Here is a 5655-nt window from a genome sequence, read left to right as displayed (position 1 = left end):
GGATAATTAATTCCTTTATCTGGAGGTAAACCTTTTAGCAATGTTTTCGAAAAAAACATCTTTAAATTCTTCTAATAAATTGTTCAAAGAATAATTAACTACTTCACAAATACTTGAATCAAACTTTTCACAATGATTTTTAAATTGAGGCATTGCGCATAACACAAAAAACATTTGTCCTATTTCATTATCTTGATGAAGCTTTTAGAGCTCAATATTACATATCAAAGGAGAAGATGGTACATTGTGCTCTCCTTGCAATGTAATAAATTTTTCTTTATGCTCAAATGTTAGTGTATTATGTAAATAGCTTCTTGAAAGTGTTTCCCCCTAGTGAAAATAACCACTCTCTCCCAAGAATTAAATCTGCGTCGACAGATGCATCACTTGAAAATGCAAAAGTGCTTCATACTCTTGAATATTTATCCCAACTTGGTTTACCATAGTATCCCGCTCATCTTTATCTTGACTTGGTTTACCACAATATCCCAACTTGGCTTACCATAGTATCCCACTCATCTTTATCATAGCCATTGGCTCATGATACTATTTTCTTATGAGAACTTGGGACTTGAGGCAACTTAAGTTTCTTAACCAAGTTGTAATTTAAAAAGTTATGTGTGGCTGTATCATCTATGGGGATTCTAACTTTTTTATCTTTAATATTTCAATCCACTTGAACCAAGTCATGTGGCCCAAATGATGGTTCTCACAGAGATTTTGCCACCATATAACAATGCTTTTCATCAAGATGATGACAAACCTTGATTGATTTATATTTAGTAGAATCCTTAAGTGTCAACACTTGAATAGTGTGCACTGATTTTCCTTTAAGTTTATCATTACCATCCCATTAAGTTCTTGTCCTTGGGACTTAGGACAATGCTTTTTATCATGTCTTGGCTCAAGACAAGAGAAACAAAGTTTTTCTTTAATTGCTCTCTCAAAATCTTACTTTTTTAGAAACTTACTAGGATTGGATTTTTGCTTTTTTGAAGGTTCTTCCTTTTTAAATAAAAAGCCCTTTCTTTTTTGAGAGCCAAAATTTTCTCCATGAGGCTTGTATGTTTTTTTTTTAAATTTTTTTCTTTACAATTATCATTACCCATGGTATCGTCAAATTTTTTTTAACAAATCTTATAGCTTTTTGGCTCTTTGGAGCAAACTTCCTTCTTGTACTCCCTATTCAGGCCTCTAATGAAGCCTCTTACTTTTAAAACATTGTCTATTCCCTTAAGCTTTAAGATAATTTCTCTATATCAAGCTATATATTGAGTGAGATTTAAATTATTTTATTCCATAGAACAACTACCCCACTCCTCCCAATTTTGGTCTTCCTCATTTTTAGGAAGATATTCCTTTAAGAGTAATTCCTTGAGTGAATCCCAAGAATCGAGTACTTGCCTAGCTTCTGTTAAACTCATCCCCACCACATATAAGCTTTGCCTTGTAAGGATATGCTAGCTTCGATGGGGCGGCTATGATCAGGAACATTTATTAAAAGATGCAAATCTTGCCATTTTTATAGAAAAATATGGACGCCATCTTTTATTTTCTCCTTCTCTTTTCCAATGAAAGTGGGTGACTTTAAATCTTTGAATATCATACCCTGGTCTCTAGTTTTGGGACCCTCTTCAATTATGGTTTCATTCAATCCTTTTTCTAGAGTTTTTTCCCTTCCCTCACCAATGTTACTTTTAGATATTTCTTTTACTCCCATCCTTCTCCTCCCATCAAGGAGCTAAGAAGACCCATCATGCTGGACAATATCTTCTTTGGCTTACTCAACTCACTTCCTACCAGCACTTGTACTCAATGATGGTAACACATTTATCAACACATCCATCATTTGAGTGTGTGCGCTTGCCTACAACTCATGCACTTCTATCTTGTGCTGTTTTGTAAGGCTTTCTACATGGATCTGTACGTGTATCTGGTGTGACCTTTCATCAGCGTCGCCTCTTGTTTCTAGGACTCCAGTTGCTCGAGTAGTGCCTAGACTTGTGTTAAGAGAGTGTGGTTGGCATCTGATAATTCTTTTTGCTTTAGCTCAGCCTCCTTAGGGACCTGATCCATCTCCTCATCACTTGTGCATTGAGCCTATTCAAAGTGCTAGCATGGTGTTTGAGCAAGCGGTTGTTGTAGAGGTCTACATATGGAAATTTTTCTCCATCACTTGAGTTGAGAGGATGCTAAGATCAGACACATAAGCCTCCATTTCGTAATCCGCCCTCTCACCCTACTTTAGGAATACACCCACCCTGTTATATTTTGGTTGACAGAGGCAATGTAGAAGGCCTTTTCTAGCTCATGGACCACCACTTGCCTAGTTGTGGTGTCCATGTCCTGTAGTTGAAGTAGAAGTGGCTTGAAGCTCTCTTCTTCTTTTATGTTCTTCCTCTCTCTTTTGCCAATTTACTACTGGGTCTTGGAACTTACTTGATAGCTCTCAATGTGTGCATGCTTTTTAGAGGAACACGGTTCTACAGAGGCTTGGGTTTGAACTCAGGTGATCAGATCTTCTAATTCGAACAGATCACGAAATCCCAAGGAGGTACAAATGGGGCTTGGTTATTTTGAGATAATGAGCTATGCACATTGATGACCTACCTGGGTGATAACTTATACACTTTTTACAGCACTAGAATGGTTGGTGAATTATGGTTGATATGCCACCAGTGTGAACAACAGGCTGTGTGATAGCCACTTTAGAGTACTAGAGCTATGGCATAGTTATAGTGCCAGCTCATATAGTCAAGTTCTCACCCTATAGACTGACCCTTACATGTTATATTAGGAGAGTACTTTCCCTTATAGTATGTACTCTTATCTCTTTAGGTTAATGGTTATAGAGAAGAGAAGAAGACATAAGAAAATTCAGGCATCCATCTCTCTCGTGACTTACTCTATCTTGTGTGTGTGTGTGTGTTTGCTAGCAACAAGGAACTCAAGCTCTCTCTCTTCATCAAATTCTCTTTATGGTATGAGAGCTCTAGTGCATGTGAAATATAAGGAGGCAAGTAAGAGGCAAGAACAAGGTAAGCAAGAAAGCGATACATGGGTAAGGGTATTTCCATCTCTTTCTCTCTTTGATTTTGGAGCAACACCTTTGGTAACTGTGTGAGAGCTACAGGTAGCAAACATGGAAGTCATTGTCTTAGATTAAGGCATCCTCCTAGGTGAAGGAAGAAGACTATATTGGGGTGAAAGCATGATAAGGTGGTACACTTTCTACCAGTTGCATTGGTTGCTACCACACTTGAAGATAACCAATATTAGTGGATTTAATATTATCATAAGATGTATTTAACAATTTATCTAGTGCCTTTTAGATATAATAAATGTGAAACAAGATTAAATAACCATGTTTTAATTCTTTAACTCTGCATAAAAGTGTTTCACATCCAGTTTTGTAAACCATTGTCCCCAGGACACAGGTTTTCAGTCCACCTTATCATGCTTTCACCCATTGTGTGTAGTTAACATAGTTAACTAAATTTTTACGTGTTTCGGTGCAAGGTCACGCTTTGGGTGCTGTTTTGGCTCTACAAGTTTTTTGTAGACACTCTGTGAAGTGTCAATTTCAACTATATATGCCCAATTTCTAGTTTCAGATCAAGGTTACAACCGTTGCAGTGCAGAGAATCTTAGTGTGGCAAGTAGATGTATGTGTATGTGACTGGTTCATATACAATGGCATTATAACAGGTCTATAATACCATTGTCGAAGGTTACAGATTTGTGCAAGTTTGTGACTGGTTCATATACAGTGGCATTATAATAGGTTTATAATACCGTTGTGTTGAAGGTTACAGATTCTCACAATTCTAGAAGCCTTTTCGTAAGAACTATTTGGTAAGTTGTTACAAATAAATATGCATGACAACCTATCACAGATTATGCGTGAGAAGCTAGATAAGAATAACTTTCAAGGATGAAAGTTATGATGACTAATATCCTTATAGGAAAAGTATATTGGGAGTTCATCATAGGCGATGAAAAGTAGCTAGAGATTGTTGAAGAAAATTCAACCCTCAGCAAGTGCATGCGTATATAAAGCATGGCATGAAAAAGCTAGAAAGGTGTTGTATTGTTTGTTTGTTAGTGTGACAGATTCTATGATTGTGCATCTACATGATACACAAATGCCTAAGGAGGTTTGGGACACCTTTGGTGAGTATGCACAACACAAATACCCAAGCTCAAAAGATGTGTCAAGAATTAACCATGGCATCTCAAGCATGGCTATGGTATGCATGACCTAAATCCTAATTACCCCGTGTTAAAAACCCCTAATCCTATGTGGTGGGTATAACCTAAGTACACACATAATGATGAAGAGCGAAACTAGTTAAGCTTAACTTAAGCACAATTAGGTTACAAGATTGAAACTTTACTCATAGAGAGGCTTGATAGTAGCTTATTATCATTGCTTGAAAATGACCCCTTTTATATGAGAAGGGTAGTGCTCATGTGGGATAATATCCAAGTGTGATGTGGCTACTTGGAATACTAATCCCATATCTCTCAAAGCCCTTGTTCATAACTTTGACTATGAAAAAGCTTATCGTTGTAGTGTAGAATCCTAAAATAAAGTAAAAATTAAGAAGTTACATCAAGAAACATGCAAAAGTTTGAAAGTCAATACGTAATTTACATATCCATGTCTATCACCATCTAGTATAATACCTCCAATATGTTGAGAAGGAAGGGGTGCACAACACCAAAGAGGTGGCTCTATAAAGAAACTAAATTATGTAATGTCATGTATTTGTTAAGAAATGTGGTGCCATGGAACATAAGGAAGTGGTAGGGAGTGATTATGAGTAGCCAAGCAAGAGAAAAGTCTAGCATGTGAAGCCAAATGATCAAAGGGAATTATCCCACACTGATGTGCAAACCAAAAGGTGTACAGGTCTTCTCATATAAAAGGTGCACTTCCAAGAAATATAAACACGATCAACTCATCTGAAGCAATATCAAGTAAGTACATTTGGTTGCATATTTTGTTCATCTCTTTTCAGTTGTTTTCTACTCTTGCTCATATTATTTTAATCATGTTAAGCATTTACTCTAATCTACCTGAGCTTAAGCCTAGCCTTATACCATGTTTCTCAACATGGTATCAGAGTTGGGGACTAGACTTAACAAGGTGAATAAATTAGGTTGTGCATTAGGATTAGATCTTTCTCTCTCTTTTACTCTTGAAAAGTGATGCCACCAAATTGAAGCATTATTGCTTAAAATGGAAGAAGATTAGCATTGCATTAGCATCTGGATTAGGATAAGGAAGAGTGCATCCATACAAACAAGCTCTATAATTTGTAGAGAAGGAAGAAGAATTATCAAAGCATGAAAGTATTGCATCAGGTCTCGATCTTAAGCACTGGTGATTTCATCAAGAGAAAGAGAAAGAAAAGGGCATCTCTCTAGTTGCTACTATCACATATTTTGGAAGAAGCTTGAAAGCTTGTGGCAACACATGTGCCATACTGCAAGCGCAAAGAAGAGGGGTAGTAGTTAGGTAAGAAGCTACATCATCATCGTTAGAGAAGGCAAGCGTGATCTCGCCTAGCAAGCAGTCACAGCACAATAGCCGATGAAGGAGATGAGATGAGAAAGTAAGCAGCCTGTTATTGCCAGTAGTCATAGCAG

The sequence above is a fragment of the Cibotium barometz genome, chromosome 19 (assembly GCF_041138505.1).
Source record: "Cibotium barometz isolate CiBa-2024 chromosome 19, ASM4113850v1, whole genome shotgun sequence".
NCBI lineage: Eukaryota > Viridiplantae > Streptophyta > Polypodiopsida > Cyatheales > Cibotiaceae > Cibotium > Cibotium barometz.
This window is presented reverse-complemented; position numbering follows the sequence as displayed.